The sequence below is a fragment of the Acanthochromis polyacanthus genome, chromosome 23, assembly GCF_021347895.1.
Source record: "Acanthochromis polyacanthus isolate Apoly-LR-REF ecotype Palm Island chromosome 23, KAUST_Apoly_ChrSc, whole genome shotgun sequence".
NCBI classification, from domain to species: Eukaryota; Metazoa; Chordata; class Actinopteri; family Pomacentridae; genus Acanthochromis; species Acanthochromis polyacanthus.
Window position 1 is genome coordinate 1126161 of NC_067135.1, and position 19031 is coordinate 1145191.

At 40.9% G+C, this 19031-nt stretch overlaps 1 protein-coding gene and 1 long non-coding RNA gene across 2 annotated transcripts in view; one reads left to right on the top strand and one right to left on the bottom strand.

The window, feature by feature from the left end:
• Positions 1–19031, top strand: part of trpc5a (transient receptor potential cation channel, subfamily C, member 5a) — a 153582-nt gene that overhangs the window by 43207 nt on the left and 91344 nt on the right. The window lies entirely within an intron of this gene.
• LOC127532448 (uncharacterized) lies at positions 11799–18058 on the bottom strand. Its single transcript, XR_007939891.1, has 2 exons — positions 12969–18058; positions 11799–12751 (listed from the first exon to the last, which is right to left on the bottom strand). It is a non-coding gene; the product is annotated as an uncharacterized LOC127532448 (long non-coding RNA).

Consider the following 19031-nt stretch of genomic DNA (forward strand, 5'->3'; position numbering starts at 1 on the left):
GAGCTGTCCGTGGTGCTGAACTGAAGTCCTGCAGCTGAAAAGCCAAATGTGAATGTTTTAGACACCAAAGTAAACGTCGATGCTTTCAGTGTAACATCATGAATGGTTTTAATTTCTAATTTAAATTTACTCTGAAAAACTAAATCAAACAAATATTTAACTAACCAGGGATCTGTTCCATGAAGACAGTTTATCAGATAATCCAGACTTCTTTCGTTTGGTCTGACAGACTGTCAGGTATTTTAGGTTGCATGGGTCATGTTAGACAATTTCTGAGTCACTTTAGAGATTTTTTTTTTCTTTTTACACAAGGATTGGATCATTTAGGACAAATTTGGTTGAGGGAAAATTTCAAATGATTTTCCGACGTGCATTTTCTTGAACACTCCTCTTATTTTGAATCGTTTTAGAGAAGTTTTGATCATTTTGGACACATTTTTAGTCATTTTTGAGGTATTTTAGTGATTTTAGACAGGAATTAAATGATGTTGGACAATTTTGGAGTCATTTTTTTAGAAATTTTTGTCATGTTAGACATATTTTGAGTCATTTTAGACAAATTTGGGCAAATGTTTCCTGGGACAGAAGAGAAAATGTGTCCTCCTTTCTGTCTTCCTGTCCTCCACTACTCCTCCTTTAATTCAGTCATACGTAGTTATAAAATGAGCTCTAATTGAATCTGTTGCGCTACATCGCTCTCCTTAATTGGTCCGATCTGCGGTGTGTGTGCACGAGGAGTAGAATGCATGTCTAGTGGTGTGACTCTTACTCCTAATCACACAATCAGTGTGTCCTGATGCGCGCGTGCGCACACACACACACACACACACACACACACACACACACACACACACACACACACACACACACACACACACACACACAGGGCCGCTGGGAATGATCCTAAGTGGTGATAAATGGAGCTATTATCACATCTACATGCACGCTGTGTGTTGGAGGAGGTGGAGACGCTTCAGATTCACAGCACGCTCACATGTGTGTGTTTGTGTTACACACACACACACACACACACACACACACACACACACACACACACACGTCTCTTGTGGTGCTTAGTCATGACACAAGGAGGCAGACACGTCACCATGGAAACAACACTCGGAGTCGACCAGTCAGGAGACAGCTGTGGTTAGAGGTGGAAGCAGCAAGTTTGTTTGTTTTTCATCATATCTAACATCTTCACAAAGGGAAGTTCTGTTCAAAGACAGAAAAAAAAAGACAAAAAAGTTTAAAGGAGTTCGATATTCAGACTCTTATTCAGGTCATTATAGCAACAGAAGAAATAAAAAATAATAATCAGCTGGTTCTTTATCTCCAGTAACTTTATTTAATGATTTATTTTAATTTGAGTTCCAGACCTTGAAGTTCATAGAGGAGGGTCCATATTTATACTGATGAAGTGATGAGGCTGAGAAATGATGGATAAAGTCCATTAAAAATGAAAAGTGTTATTCATTTCAGTATTTTTATGACATTAGTTTATTAAAGCACACAGCGACATCGTCAGCGTAAAGTGACATTTTAAAAAAGGAAACGAGAGATAAAAGAGAACGTGGGCTTTTGCTTTTTGTCCTTTTTGTCTGTCTGTGTGAGTTTTGTCTCTGTGTCGTTTTTTGCTTGTTTTGTGTCAAAATTAATGAAAAACTGAAGTTCTCTCAACCTGAGTGTAGTTTTAAATCAGTAAACGTAGAAATTTAAGTTTAAATTTACACTAAATGCCACTTTGATGTAACATTTTTTCAACTCAACTTTAGTTATTAGATTTGTTGTAATTAAAAATACTTTTGGATCTTTGTTGGGTAAACTGAATTTCAGTAGAAGTTGAGCTGAAACATTTTTTATGACATTAGTTTTTTAAAACGTAGAAAGAAGGAGAGATAAAAGAGAAGACGGCTGGTAATTAAATCAAACAGCAGCTGAAGGATGGAAGAAAACTTTTAATAAAAATGACAGCGGGAGGAGAAAGGAGTGATGGATGGAGGAGGACAGAGGATCACAGATGGATGAGGTGAAGGATGACAGGAGGTGATGGATGGAGGAGGATGAAAGTCCAGGAACCAGAGAGGTAGAAGGAGGATTATGGGATGGATGGAGGTAGAAGTGGGGTTGGGGTGTATTATGGGATGGAGGGGGTTGTGATTTGTGCGTCTCCCCAAACCCCCGGCTGCCGTTGTGCTGCTATATTTAGAGCGTTACACAACAAAGCGTTGCATCAGCTGCCAGCCGGCTCCAGTCGCCAGGATTCTGTTCGTTTGTCTCGTTTCCTCCTCCTGAGCTGCTGCTGCCAGACGGAGGAAGTAGAAGAAGAAAAGCTTCTCATGAGGTTCTGCAGCCTCAAGAGGTTTCCATCACCTGCACTGAAGTCACACTGGGTCAGGTTTATTTACTCAGTTCCTAAATAAGCCTCCAGAGGCTCCACTGACCGGTCAGCATCTGTTAAAGAGGACAAAAAACACATTTAGACTGAATATAATGTCTGATAAAAACCACATTTATAGACTGAATGTAACGTCTGATAAAAACCACATTTATAGACTGAATATAACGTCTGATAAAAACACATTTAGTCTGATAATTAGAACTTCTCTCTACATTAACACATGAAATGAAGCCACAGAAAACTACCACCAAACGTCAAACTATTTTTTATTTCTCAGATTGTGGAGTTTTATCTGACCAGCAGGTTTCCTCTGGCAGGAAATGACAGAAACTAGTGAGTTAGAGAAGACATTTAACAAACTGTTTCTGTTTGTTGGTTGTTAAATGCCACAATCATCCCAGAAATCAAACGGCTTCCTGTTCGTCTCCACTCAGATTTTAGACCCACTCTAGTGGCTCCTCCCGTGGTACTTTGGTGTTTTGTTGTATCTTGGTGTCAGTTTTTGGTAGTTTTGTGCCTCTTTGTGGTAGTTTGTGTCATTTCTTTTTCAAAGCTCCTTGGATTGTTTTTTAGAGTCGTGGGTTTTTGAGGACTTGTTAAGATTTCAATTAAAGTCCCCCTTTGCCCCTCCGTTTTCCCCCTTTGCCCCTCCCTTCTGCCCCTTTGCCCCTTCTCATCATGGTGGCAGCTCTACTTTGCTTGAACACAGCAGAGGTTTGTCTCCGCCTCACCTCTCATTTGGATTCACCTCCTCAGTGCTCCTCCTCCTCCTCCTCTTCTTCCTTTTCATCCTCCACTGACAAACATTCTCTCCTCCATCAGTGTCCCTTTCTGATCTGAAAAAACAGCTGGTAGAACTGGTTTAGGCCCGCGGGCTGTATGTCGGACACCATGGTTCTGTCTGCTGGACTGATGAAGCTCTGAGACTCAGAAATGATGGAAAACTCCATTAAAAGCTGATAAATCTGGACCTGTAGCTGTAAAATATTCCCAGGATGAAGGTAGAACGGCTTCTCTGATGCAGTAAACTTACTGAATCTGCTGATTCTCAGGGGGTCAGGAGGGAATTTATGTCTGAGTTTATCTGGAATGAGCCTCAGTTTATTCTACAGGACGGTTTGTGAGAGTTTCTGCTGAATATATTCGATAAAAATGAGTTTCTGCTTAATATATTTGATAAAAACGAGTTTGTGCTGAATATATTGGATAAAAACGAGAGTTTCTGTTGAATACATAAAAAAAAACGAGAGTTTCTGTTGAATATATTCGATAAAAACGAGAGTTTCTGCTCAATATATTCGATAAAAGCGAGAGTTTCTGCTGAATATTATATAAAAACGAGTTTCTGCTGAATATTCTGTAAAAACGAGTTTCTGCTTGTGTTCTGTCTTCCTTCCTCCTCGTGCCATCCCATAATCTACGACCGTCTGTTTCCTCCGTCTTCTAATTACTCTCATTAGAAAAGAGAATCCGTCCAGCTCTGCCTCGTGGCTTCTTTTTATCATCTTGTATCGACGGTCCAGACTTCAGAGCAAACATTAGACTTGGAACGCCTCCGGCTCCATGAAAGTCAACCAGGAAAGTTTAGAAAGTGGATTCTGGGGAAACTTTCAGGGTGAAATCACCATGTGGGACAGGAGAGTGGTCAGATTTCTCTTATTAGAATAACTTTTAAAGGCTTTATCTCTTTAGAAAGCAATAGGAACAGTTGAATGTCAGCCTGAACCAGAGTATCTTTCTGTTTTTGGTGTCTTTGGAGTGGTCCTGCAGACACAGGTCGGTGTTTTCCAGCAGGTTTGGTCTCTCTTTACTTCCGTATTTAATTGTCTAGATCCTCTGGGAGCTTTTATTGAACGGTTTCATCTGGAGATCCTTCCTGGTCTCACTGACAGGATGCTCTCTTTAACCAATCAGAAGGCATTCAGCTGAGGAACGTCCTGATAACTTCATCCAAACCCTGAATCCCCTCAGTGTCCGCTGTCCTAAACACCTCTGCTGGTTTGCCGTTTTTCTTTCCTGTTGGTAGTTACAGTATATAGTTAATTCTACGTCTCATTTCTATGTCCATCCAGCATGGAGGAACATCGACTGATGAGGAGCAGAGGAGAGAGGAAAAATGGAGATAGTTAAATATCTGTAGTATGTGGACAGAGTTTCAGTGTTCTTTCAGCCTTCTTTCTTCTGATTTGAGTCATTGTGTGTCCTGCTGACGGAAGATAGTTCTCTCTGCTTCTTCATGGTTGTTCTGCTTCTAAAGATCTGCAGGACTTTATCTGGTAAAGAAAAATGAAGCCACAGTGAAGAAAAATGAGACAGGAGGACAAAAAAAGCCAAGAAACTGTTTGTTTTTGAGGCTGTTGATGCACCAGACGTTCCTGTTTTACCTCCTATGTTTGACTCTAAACATCTGGACTGACTTGAAGGTAGTGAAAATAAAACAGGACTGAGCTGACAGCATTCAGCAGTTTGAATTCTCTGACTGGAAACCAAATACCTGCATGATGCTGAAGTGTCTGAGGAGTGGAATATTCAGGTGCAGCTCTGCATGGAAAGATGTGAAGAAGATTGACTGTGATCTAGTTCATAGAGGTCTAGATGTTCATACAGGTCCACATGTTCATAGAGGTCTTGATGTTCACGGAGGTCTAGGTGTTCACGGAGGTCTAGGTGTTCACGGAGGTCTAGATGTTCATACAGGTCCAAATGTTCATAGAGGTCCAGATGTTCATGGAGGTCCAGATGTTCATGGAGGTCCAGATGTTCATGGAGGTCTCAATGTTCATAGAGGTCCAGGTGTTCACGGAGGTCTAGGTGTTCATAGAGGTCTAGATGTTCACAGAGGTCTAGATGTTCACGGAGGTCTTGATGTTCACGGAGGTCTAGATGTTAACGGAGGTCTAGGTGTTCACGGAGGTCGAGGTGTTCACGGAGGTCGAGGTGTTCATAGAGGTCGAGGTGTTCATAGAGGTCGAGGTGTTCATAGAGGTCGAGGTGTTCATAGAGGTCGAGGTGTTCATAGAGGTCTAGATGTTCATAGAGGTCCAGGTGTTCACGGAGGTCTAGGTGTTCACGGAGGTCGAGGTGTTCATAGAGGTCGAGGTGTTCACGGAGGTCTAGGTGTTCACGGAGGTCTAGGTGTTCACGGAGGTCTAGATGTTCACGGAGGTCTAGGTGTTCATAGAGGTCTAGGTGTTCATGGAGGTCTAGGTGTTCACGGAGGTCTAGGTGTTCACGGAGGTCTAGGTGTTCACGGAGGTCTAGGTGTTCACGGAGGTCTAGGTGTTCACGGAGGTCTAGGTGTTCACGGAGGTCTAGATGTTCATAGAGGTCTGGATGTTCACAGAGGTCTGGATGTTCACAGAGGTCTGGATGTTCACAGAGGTCTGGATGTTCACAGAGGTCTCAGTGTTCACAGAGGTCCAGATGTTGTAATTCAGGAAAAACAGCATAGTTTTTTATCCATCTCTATAGAAGAATAAATTGTTTGTGAAAATACAGAAGTTTATTTTCTAAGTTTAACATGTAAATTAATACTTTATAATGATTTTACTAAATATTTTCTGTAGTGAAGCTAACTGTAACAATGTTCATGTTGTGCTGTTTGTGTTGTGGTGATTGTGTTTATGTTTGTTTTGTTGTGGTGTTTGTGTTGTTGTTGTTGTTGTTGTGGTGTTTGTGTTGTTGTTGTGTTGTTGTTGTTGTGGTGTTTGTGTTGTTGTTGTGTTTGTGTTGTGTTGTTGTGCTGTTTGTGTTGACCTCCTGCATCCAGTTCTTTGTGCATCTCATGTTCAGTAAAGGAAGATTTATACGTTTCAGAAGCATAACTGAGTCTGAGGACATGATCGGTGGTTTTAGGACATAAAAATGCAGAAGACAACAGAGAGGACAAATGTGGAGTCAGAGACGAGAAAACACAACGAGAGATCAGAATTATGAGGAGAAGTCATTCAGGATGCAGCTTTTTAATTTATTTATTTCATCTCAGAGATGGAAACAAGAAGCAGAAAATAGAATAGGAGAGAGAAGAGCTGGAGAGACACTTCTGAGGGAGGAAGATAAGAAGAAAGAGGGAATGAGGAGGTTAGAAACAGCTGCATGAAGGTAGAAGATGGAGAGAATAAAGGGACACGGTGTTCAGGATGGAGGGAAATGAAGGAGAGGAAATTAATGATGATGCAGATTGAAATTTAAAGTGAGCAGAGGAGGAAAAGTTGTGGAAAAGAGGAGCAGAGCAGCAGGTTTGTCTGCAGCGTGGAGCATCAGGAAGCTGTCAGCAGAAATCCTCCTCAGATCTGAACTGTCTGCAGAATTAACTGTTTGGTCTCTGCTAACGTCCTGAAGCTGCAGCCAGGAGAGCCTCCATCACGTCCATCACCTCCACCTCCATCATCTCCATCACCTCCACCTCCTCCATCACCTGAATGGATCCATGCAGCAGCAGATCAGAGTTGAACAGCTTCTGGCTGATGGTTTGTCGCAGGAAATGCTGTTTGGTGGCAGCGCTTCAACAGGCGTGTCGTATTTTCCAGATTATCCTCCAAACAACCTACAACAAACGAGGAAATGCAGTGCATGAATAAAATATGAATGAAAGGATCTCCAAACAGCATCATACATGTGGAAAATGAACATACATGCAGACTATAAAATATAGATGATCACCAACTGGAGATAATTTTTACTTTATTCCAGAAGAAGTGACCAAACAGATCCTGGAGGAAGAACAGGAACCTTCAGCAGATCATCAGAGTTCATCCTGTTGGAATAAAACAGGAGATTATAGGTGGAGAACGTTTAGATGTTTGAAAACACTACATTTACAAAGAAAAACTAAAATATATAAAATGTACACACGCTGACGGTGGACACAGAGTGAAAATAGGATGTTTTCTGCTTTTTAATGGCAGCAGAAAAAGCGCAAACGCAGAAAATCTATGAAATAACAAAAAACAAATAAAATAAGAATATTAACAGAAAAAAGTCTGATGAACCAAAATGAATAAACAGAAAAACAAGAACAAAAAATACAAAAAATTAAAATAATAAATAAATTTAAATAAATAAAAACGGGACTAATTCTTTGTCATGAGCTGCCAGAATTTTTGTTATTTTTCTGTTAATTCAGTTTTGGTAAAGCATTTTTTTACATTAATATTAATTATTATTCAGTTGTTATTTTTTGCTAAAATTCAAAGAGATACGTGGGGAAAAACTGACTATTTTTTGATGAAGTTATTACATATTTCATTGAATTTTAGTGAAAATAATAAAATAATATTAGTAGAAAAAGTAGCCTGATTTTTAAATGTGAGTTAACAGAAAAATAGAAACTAATAAATGAATTAAAAAATACAAAACAAAAAATTTACAAAACTAAGCATAAAATAATAGAAAATATGATTTTTTAAAAATCAATTAAAAAAATTAATACCTGTTGCAGTTCAGCGGCCGGCCCGCGGGCCGTTTTGAGATCTGAGCGTGAGATCAAGCGTTTTACTAAAGGTCCCAAACTGCAAACTCGATGATAGAAACATTATACACCCATGGAAAGCTTAGATTCTCATGAATCCGCCGGTATAAACCACTTTCAGATGTGATTACCACAGCGGGTGAGAAAAACACATTTGTCCAACAAACAACAAATCACGTAAACAGCACAACTCACCTTTGAAGGCTCAAAAGTAGTCACAGATGAAAATATTCCACAAAAAACGGCCATAATCCAACCTTAGACATCCAGACAAAACTAGCAAGTAAAATATTTTGTCCAAAACATGTCCTGAAATCAGTAAATAACCCACAAATAGCTCGGCTTTGTGCGCACGCACGTCGCGATGCGTGCTCCGTGCTCTCTACATTTCTCTTCATATCTTTATTTCAGCTCATGTGGCTTATTATTTTTACCGAAATACTGCTCAAAATGGCGGCTGAAGTCTAACCTTTTGATTGACATCGCATTTCAACCAATCAAGTGACTCTGGTGGGCCTTCCTGAGCCTAACAATGACGTACATATATACCTAGACCGCTCACTGGTTGGCGGACAACAGCGGCGCCATGGCAAATCGGCGCTGACTTCCGGTAGTGACCAGAAGCTGTGGCGCGCTGTTTGATCCTGTGTGAATACACCAACTTCAAGGCCTGCTTGTCATCACTGATGGGACAATATGTGTTATGTTACGGCTTTTACTGTTAGCAGACAATAAAATCTCTGTCCTAGGCACGTTTTCATGGCAATTCAATTCAATTCAATTCAATTTTATTTATATAGCGTCAATTACAGTCAAATCGTCTCAAGACGCTTTACAGAACCCATATGCCTGACCCCCAGAGCAGCCCAAAGGAGACAGTGGCAAGAAAACACCCTTTTAACAGGGAAGAAACCTCGAGCAGAACCCGGCTCTATATAGGGGGGACCCATCTGCCTGCTGGCCGGGGGGGTTGAGAAGGACAGAGGAGGGCAAGGGGGAGGGATGGGAGAAGAGGGAGGGGTGGGAAAGCAAGGAAAACACAACACACATTTGGATACATGTATGACAGGATATGTGACACAGACAAAGTATAAGCTAACATTGAAAACTGACTCATAGTTTACTCTGATGATGTACGGCTCTGACATTAAACATACTCCATATATAGCTAGCAGTAAAATTCAAACAGTATGTAAGTTAGCATAACAGTATAGTGAAGGCGATGCAGAGTTCACTGGTGGAAAAGGGGAGCTGGAAGCAGAGGGCTGGAGGAAGGTCAGCAACAGCATCCCACAGTGGACATGATGGAGACTGGACCAGCTGGTGGAACATCAACCACAGATCTGAAGCATCCAGCTCTGGGACCAGGGACACTCGGAGAAATAGCACAGGGGGAAACAGAGTGAATGTACTGCAATAACGGTATACATATTAAATGTAAAGGTAGATAGAGAAGGGCTCAGTGCGTCAAGAACAGTCCCCCAGCAGCCTATAGGCCTATAGCAGCATGACTAGAGGCAGAACGAAGGGACGTCCAAGAGGGAGTCAGCTGTGCAATGAAGACACAAGCCGAACCCCTGTGGGTCACCCAGTCAGCCCCAACTATAAGATTTGTCAAAAAGGAACGTTTTAAGCCTGGTCTTAAAAATAGAGAGGGTGTCTGCCTCCCGAACCCAAACTGGGAGCAGGTTCCACAGGAGAGGAGCTGATAACTGAAGGCTCTGCCTCCCATTCTACTTTTAGAAATTCTAGGAACAACAAGTAAGCCTGCAGTTTGAGAGCGAAGAGTTCTACTAGGATAATAAGGTACTATCAGATCTTTAAGATATGATGGAGATTGGTTATTAAGAGCTTTATATGTCAGAAGAAGGATTTTAAATTCTATTCTGGATTTAACAGGAAGCCAGTGAAGAGAAGCAAGTATAGGGGAAATATGATCTCTTTTGCTAACTCCTGTCAGTACTCTCGCAACAGCGTTTTGGATCAACTGTAGATGTTTGAGAGAGCTATTTGGACAACCCGATAATAAGGAATTGCAATAGTCAAGCCTGGAAGTAACAAAAGCATGAACTAATTTTTCTGCATCACTCTGAGACAGAATGTTCCTGATTTTTACAATATTACGCAGGTGAAAAAGGAAGTCCTACACACTTGCTTTATGTGTGAGTTAAAGGACATGTCCTGGTCAAAAATAACTCCAAGATTCCTCACAGTAGTACTGGAGGCCAAAGTGATGCCATCCAGAGTAACTATTTGCTTTGAAAGCGAGTTTCTAAGATGTTTGGGGCCAAATACAATGACTTCAGTTTTGTCTGAATTTAGCAGTAGGAAGTTAAAAGTCATCCAGGTTTTAATGTCCTTAAGACAATCTTGCAGTCTAGCTAACTGATCAGTTTCATCTGGCTTCATAGATAAATACAATTGTGTGTCATCTGCGTAACAATGGAAGTTAATACAATGCTTCCTAATAATATTGCCTAAAGGAAGCATGTATAATGTGAAAAGTATCGGTCCTAAGACAGAACCCTGAGGAACTCCATGATTAACTTTAGTATGCTCAGAAGAGTTATTGTTGACATGCACAAACTGGAACCTATCTGATAAGTAGGATTTAAACCAGTCCAGTGCTGTCCCTTTAATGCCAATTGAATGTTCTAGACGCTGTAATAAAATGTTGTGCACTAAGATCTAACAAAACAAGTATAGAGACTAGGCCATTATCTGATGCTATGAGAAGGTCATTAGTAACTTTCACCAGAGCTGTCTCTGTGCTATGATGCACTCTGAAGCCTGACTGAAACATTTCAAACAAGTTATTCCTTTGTAAGTGTTCACTTAATTGATTTGCAACTGTTCTTTCCAGAATTTTAGAGAGAAATGGTAGGTTGGATATCGGTCTATAGTTAGCTAACACATCTGGATCTAAAGTGGGCTTTTTAAGCAAAGGTTTGATGACAGCAACCTTAAAAGCCTGTGGTACATAGCCTGTTACTAGAGAGAGATTAATCAGATCTAACATTGAAGAATTAATTAAAGGTAAAATCTCCTTGAAGAGTCTAGTTGGGATAGGATCTAAAAGACATGTTGATGGTTTGGATGTAGAAACTGTTGAAATGAGTTCAGAGAGACATATAGGAGTGAAGAATTCTAAAGATTCATCAGGTCTAACAGCCGATTCAAAAGCATCTGTGACATTTGTAGGAAGGGCCAGATTAATTTTATCTCTAATCAGAACTATTTTATGTGTAAAGAAGCTCATGAAGTCGTTACTGGTTAAAGCTAAAGGAATACAAGGTTCAACAGAGCTCTGACTCTTTGTCAGCCTGGCTACAGTGTTAAAGACAAACCTAGGGTTGTTCTTGTTCTCCTCTATTAAAGATGAATAATAAGTTGTCCTGGCATTACGAAGAGCTTTTTTATAGATTACTAGACTATTTTTCCAAGCCACATACACTTCCTCTGAATTAGTGGAATACCACTTTCTTTCCAGCTTTCAGGAATCACAGCGTTGTTTAGCCCTCACAGACAGAGACAGAGACCAGCACACAATGATAATGAGTGCTGAATGCTGCTGCAGTGATTGTGTCAATAAAAATATTTCATACTTTCTGCAGCATTAGTGTTTCACTTACATGGGCTCTAGAAAATATTCAAACCAATGCCAAATAAGAAAATTAGTGTTTTAAACAATTTTTCTCCAATTCAAATTATTCAGTTGGACTTTGAAAAGCAGCACATGCAGTAGTCAAAAAAATCTAAATTATGTTTTAGTGTAAAGAGGGATGGAAAGTTCACAGGCCTGACAGCCTTGAGTACTGCAAACAGAGGTTAAAGTTTCAGTCAATCTGGAGATTTTTGAGTAGTTTTAGCTCAGCCATGACTTTCTAGACCAAATACTTCCAGAGATACAAACAGGCACTATATAACGAAGGAAACCATTGAAAGTATTTATTTATTTTTACAACAGAATACTGCTCCAACTTGTTAACAAAAAATATAAAATACACCCCCCAGACAAATGTTTGTGTTGATAAATTGCATTACAACAGCTACACCACTTGTAGGTTCAGTTGCAAATATCCGTGTTCCAATAAAATATTTACAGTGTATCAAGTGCACTTGACAGAAATATGACAAAATAAAAGTCTTCTCTGAGAAAATATAGTAGTATTGTAGGAAATATATATTTCATAATAAAAGTCCATGAACAATTTGCTATAAAACGCCAGCTTTAGGGCAAAAACAAAATGTTTCAGTTTGAAACTTATGAAGTAGCCTGTTTTCCCAGAAATAGCCTAAATAGTTTCAAGAAAAGCAGTTTGACGATATGAGATGCATGGCTTTTTAACAATCTCACCAAAAGTGTACTTTCCTACATAATTTTCACAAAGTGAACAAATTACTAATTTTCAGTGCGTCAAAAGGCTTCAAAATATCCAGGAGTTTTTGCACAAAATACAGGAATTTATAAGCATTGCTGGAAATAATAAGGATATTGGAAAGTCACTGATTTCTAAATAGAACTGTTTTAGTAAAGGACTTCCTCACAGACACTCCCTGTAGCTTGATGTTCGTCAAATTTACATTTTCATAGCCACACAAATTGACAAGAAAAGTAAAGAACTAAATTGAAATAATGAGCAACCATTAACAATTAAAGAACATAACCTTTTTCTCTGGTTTCCCCAAACTGAGGGATGGTACAGCTCCTGGCCTGAGAAGCTTGTGTTGAGCATGTTTTGAGAGGATGAAGTCCTCCTCCCTGAAATGGTTGCTGCAGACATAATTATGATCATCTCCTCTTGGTCCCCACCGCTTCTCTACTGATGGCCTGTATCCATTGCTCTCTCAGTGTGCTGTCCTTGGACTGCTTGGGAAACCTGAAATGTGTGGCATATTATAATCCATCCATAGACAATGATGCACTGTGACTGTCACTGAATACTGGTAGTCACACCAGCTTACACTGTACAGTTAGTGATTCAGCTAAACTGGCTGAGTGCAGCACTCAAGACAAGGTCAGAAGGAGTTTCTGTTTGCAAACAAAGAAGCAGAGCAAATTGGAGGCAGAATGTCCCAAATAAAAGAGCCACTTACTTATGAAAGGAAATATTACAGCCATGCACAAATCGATTAGTGCAGGAGATGGAAGCACACGACTTCACCATGGTCAGATATTAGCCACACCCACCTGAAACCATAACAACAGAGACACTTACATTAACAGGTTCATGATGTGATGATTGCAAGGTGAGTGTCAGCATGTTTCCTTTCACTTACATTCCAGAGAAGGAATCACAAAACTGGTAGCATTGAAGGAGCTAGCAGAAGTGCTAACTGCTAAGTGCTATACAGCGACGTATGCACTGTCAGTGTCAGATATGATCATGCCGTGCTGCTCACCTTCTCAAACAGATTTCTAGTTCATTAACACATATTTTCTGATGACAAAAATAGCCTTGTCACCCGTCACAGGTCAGAGTGAGACCACAGGCACAGGGGGAATGGTGAGCCATGAGCATGACAGCGAACTGGGGACTCTCCTGAGGAGAGTCTGCTCAGCTGCAGTCACTGAAAAACCCAGCCAGTGCTGGTCTACGGCCTCCTGGTCTGGTGTTCTCAACGTATTTCAAGCATTGTGACTTGATTCCAACACAGAAGTTTACTGTACCTTGGTAAATCACGAAACACAAAGTCACATACCGTGCTGGCGTTCCATTCTGACATCACATCTTGCCACTACCGGAAGTCAGCTCCTATTTGCCGCCTCTCAGCGGCCAGTGAGCGGTCTCGGTATATTTACATCATTGAGCCTAACAGCCAACCGTCGTCGCTGGTGACAAAATTGGACGGGACTTGTTTCCATAGTAACCGTGAGCAAATCACGTCGGAGGAAACTTTTGACTGACAGGTCTTGTAGCCAATGAGCCGGCTGAATAGCACCTTTTCACACCTCTCCCCCCTCCCCTGCTGCTCTGTGTGTCTGCAGCTGGGGAGACGGTCTGCCACTGGAGTGCTCCTCACTGCAGCTGATTATTCAGTGTTTTTTGAGTTGTTTATGAGTTTTTGGAGTGAAAATAACTTCAAAATGGACTGAAAAACGAAAATATACCATTGTGCCCAGGGTGTACAGAGGGTGTACAGAATGTACAACGCCTGTGCATATCTCTACAAATACATGTGTGAAACACTCATTTCTTGTAGTATTGCTCTGAAATTTTGACCTGAACTATGTAAGACCCCAGGCTGTTGCCTTTTTGTGTTTTCAAGCTCTCACAGTGCTGCCACACTTACTTTTAGGTGTTTTATTAGGGAAAAAATTTAGGCGAGAATAAAATTCATCCTAATTCAGTGTCTTTCAACATAAAATACTCTGTGCCAGTAGCACTTAGAATAATTCTGACTGCACTGGGTGAAAATTCAGGTTGTCAGCTTTCAAATGAGACCATAACCACGCCTGTACTCCAAACAGTTCAAGAACAGCATTCAATTTACTTTCCGTACATCTTCAGTAGAAATTTCGGGCGGAAATTGCCTGTACCTTATAGGCCTGCCCGTAAGTGCTGTTATTCTTGTACTTTTGAAATTTGGCGATTATTTCTGTTTCTGGCTCTTATGAATGGTTTAATCCTGGTTTTAGAGTCCCCCGTAGGATGTAATGGTACGGTCCATTCCAAAGCACAAAACACAGAAATTTACTAAATCTACAAAAATCCAGATATAAGCTATTAAAAAATCAACTCGCATTCATGTGTTTGGCTTTTCTAAGCATGTTTTCAATGCAATAAGTCAAAAAAGAAGTAGAAGTTATGATCAGAGTTCACATTTAATTCTGTTAAATTTCTTCTGTCATTTTATTTTTATTTTTTATTATTTAGTCGTGTTTCTGTCCCTGTTAGTCTCCAGATCAGATTAAACTCACTCGCACCCGGCTGTGGATTAACTGCAGATAAATGAGCTGAATTAAAGCAGCAGCTCAGAGATCAGACATCACGCCAAGGTCACAGCGTTTCCTGCTTCCTGTGAGAATGATGGAGGATAATCAGCCTCGTTACGGTACGACGGCCGTACGACGATCAGAGGCAGGTTCAGAGAGACTGGAGACCTGATGTCCACTGGAGATAACCTCCAGTAGTAGTTATACTTCCATCTAAACCACTCCGTCTCTTTCAGTCCACTCCTGGAAGCTTTAATCTGTCCATCAGCTCCTGATAACGAGGTTTTGACAGCAGCTTCTTACAGACTCCAGGAAAATGTCCTCAGATCACTAGGGCTGGACCCGAATATCCCGAGTATCCGAATATTCGTTCGTTACGGCGGTATCCGGATATTAATTTTGGTATCTGAATCGGATATTACTAGGTGGAACGAATATGCGGCGCTACTGTCTGCCCTCCGCCTTCGGCCCACATCGGCTCAAATTTGCTCATCCCGTGGTGTGATCACATAAACATATACACATATGTCTATGTGATCACCCCCTCCTCCTTACAGACGAAAATATTCGGAGCTCGTCTCTTCCCTGCACTCATCCCGCCGTGTTCATCGGCTCATCTCGGCTCATCCATTCCTGTTTCTTACCACCACCAGAATGGCCGGGTGGCTGCAGACTCTGACGTCACGCTTCACTTCGCTGCATAAACACAAGACAAGATGCTGAAGACCTCTGCTGTTTGGGAATTCTTCAGTTTAACTGATGACAAAACGAAGGCAAAATTTGGACCCGTGAGACCAGATGAACGGACCTGAATTCCCCTCCCCCCGTTAGGGGGCGGAACGAATATTTGGATATTTGTCTTTAATAGGGCCCGAATATTCGGAGGCCAGAAACCACTATTCGGGCCAGCCCTATAGATCACTGAAGCTCTGGTCTGAAACCTGGACGTCCTACAGATCAGCTGACTGCCGTCATTCAGAGCTTCCTGTGGAGCAGCGGAGTCACATTTAGGATGATCTAATTCTGAGAGACAGAGATTCATCTCTCAGATTCAAAGAGACAAACTGAGCAAAAGTGTGAGGAGCTGCAGAGTTTCAGGTCTCTGACTGGTCTGGATTAAAGTTTTTAGATGGACGTCCTCCAAATGAGACACAAAGACAGAAACATCTGCCATCTGTGTGTGATTCAGTTAAAATGGTAAATGGTTGTATTTATATAGCACTTTTATCCAAAGCGCTTTACATGATATGTCACATTCACCCATTCACACACTGATGGCAGGAGCTGCCATGCAAGGCGCTAACCATTACAATTAGGGGTTCAGTGTCTTGCTCAGGGACACCTTGACATGAGCACGACGGGCCGGGGGGATCGAACTGCAACCCTTCGGTTTCAAGACGGCCACTCTACCCACTGAGCTATACTGTCCCCATAGCTCAAGTTCAAATTCAGGACAACAGGATGACTTTAGATACATTTCAAGTAATTTTTAACAGTTTTGAACAATTTTAAGACCAGATTTAGACATTTTAGAATCACTTTGCAGAAGTTCAAGGCATTTTGGACGCTTTTCAAGTCATTAAGGACAATTATTAGACATTTGTGACCTGGAACTAGAATCTTGTCTGGTTAAACTTTAACCATCAAGTTCTACTGATGTTAGAGCCTCTACAGTTGGAGAAATGTGGACCAAAGACTGGATTTTAGTAGAAACATGGATCCATTTATTTATATACACATATAGGAACTTTCTAGAGACACTAGACTAACAAAGATTTAAAAAGTTAACACTGTTTTTTTTTCCACTTTCAAGGCCCAATAATTAAAAATATGCCCTCTACTGGATCCATTAACTCATTAAAATCTGATGGAAACTATCCAGTCTGAGTCCTCACCACGTTAAACGGCTGTAGGAGTTTTATTTCTGGAGATACTGAACCCTGAAAATGGTTTTTAAGTTTAGCTTTCAGTGAAAATATTCCTGTAAACAGTGGTTTAACAAAGCGTCCCTCCAGTCAGTCAGAGCAGAAACAGCAGTGATCTGGTGGAGAGGTTTCCACAGATGAGCAAGGATGGAGGCTTCAAACTGAATGCTGTTGATGTTCTCATGGATCCACTGGACTTCATGGAGGACTTTGAAGAGGTCTGCTGCTGGGGTTTATTCTGGATGTGATGAAGGAACACATCTGTGTTTGCTTTGTCGTGAATCTTCTGGTAAACTGACTATTTTTATTATTGATTGGACTAAAAACCAATGCTTCTAACATCTCCCTGCAGGCTGTTTGCACTGTAACAGCCTCTAAGCTCCTTAAAGGAATCACTCTCTGATACGTTAAATGCTCTGTTTATACCACGGCATGTTTCTCCAACTTTAGCCTCCCGTTGTCCTCAGAACATTGTGTTACCATGGCAACAGAAAACCATCAAACCTCTCTCATCCAATGGCCATCAGCGTACACCTAGCGATAAAACCGCTGCGCTCTCTCTTCAGATTTATGGCGGGGTTTTCTTTTACTGCTGTTTGCCAGCTTATTGGAGGCCATGTTGCTGGTTACCGTAGCAATGGTGCCCATAATACTACTGGGGTTCTTTCTGTTGGATCCATTGAGCTAGTAAACATGTATCACTGATTTAATCACTGCTTTACGGCTAACAAACAGAGAAATAATAGACGATTTTGACTTGGAGACCAGTTTGAACATCTAGAATTCATTAGAGGACGTCCTGGACTAACCTTCACATCTACAGATCAGAAACTGTAGATTTTAGTAGAATTTTCTCATTAAATCCGATTCCTCATCCAAATGTGAAAGCTTCCAGAAGCACTGATGTTTTTTTCTACTTAAAACTGTAAATTATTAGAGTTAAAACTGTCCTGACATCAACGAGTCACTGATGTTAACAAATTCTCCACTCCCATTTTAGTCAGAGAGGAGCTTCAGGAGGGAGATCTGCTGACTCTGGATCTGATTTCATTCTGCAGATGTCAGATAAAAAGCCTGAAGCTGCTGATCTCTTCTTTTTTCAGTCGCTGCTGTAGAATGTCATGTTTACATCCATAAAAATAAAAGGTTATTTTATAAACTCCTCGTGTTCAGTCTCTACAAACATCTCTCCGTGCTCCATCAGAGTTTCCTCCCTGAACCAACTACAGCCTCCATCAGATGCAGATCTTATCTCAGCTGCAATAATAGCTTCACTTTACAGTCAGCCAGAGTCCTCACCCTCATCTGTGTTGCCTTGTGAGCGCTTCCACAGCTTCTGCAGCTTCTGGAGTTTCTCTCCATGTTCAGATCCTTGAATTGTCTCTCTTTCCAGTTAACATCATCATGGTTTCATCTACAAACTGTGACTGCCATCAGAAGACCTCTGGATGTTTAGTTTGTCCTGTTTTGTTTTTGGAAAGTTTGGCTGAAAAGTTCGACTATTCATTCCATGATTTGTTTTTATGTCTGTTTTAAATCATTTGTCAGGGATCTCATGTTTGCTTTGTGATGATTCTTCATGCAGACATGAGCTGTGTTTCTGATTTGTGTTTTCTGTGTGAGAGCTGCATTTCTACAGGTCTGCTCAGACGCTTCAAAACTGTTTTAGTCTAATTAATATTTTACAGACAGTAACTTTATTTAGTGAAGCAAAGTTCTACCTTCATTTCCAGACAGACCTTGAAATCCATAGAGGTGGGTTCACATTTCCCTTCTTCAGTCCAGCAGATGGAACCATGACATTTAAGAGGAGAAACACATCTGAGTTCTGGTAAAAACTGACTCCAGATCAGTTTTAATCCATTCAGGAGTCTCAGTCTGAAGAATAAGTCTGTTTTTATGCTCAACTTTGAGCATCAATATTATGGGATGTATCGTATTTTAAACAGTAAAAGTGCAGCAGTTACTAAGAAATCAGATTTTAAGACTAAATCGCTTCTCTTGAACAACGCTTGGTTAAGCGTCTATGCAGGGACCGGAGCAGCGTGGCTTGGTCGTTAAGGCAACCTGAAGCTCCTGTTCACAAGAACCGTAGGCGCGCCGTTGGCTTCGTTCGATCCAGCTTCGGCCGGTCTCAGCCGAGGGTGTGGAGCCGGAATGGCTCTTTCTTCAGGGTTGACAAAAAAAAAAATAGCTTGGTAAAACAAAACCGTAGGCTCTTAGTCTGTCTCTGCTGGCAGGTTTGGCTGGAGAACAGATAAATAAAGGAGCCGCTGCAAACTGAAGGAACCGTGAAAC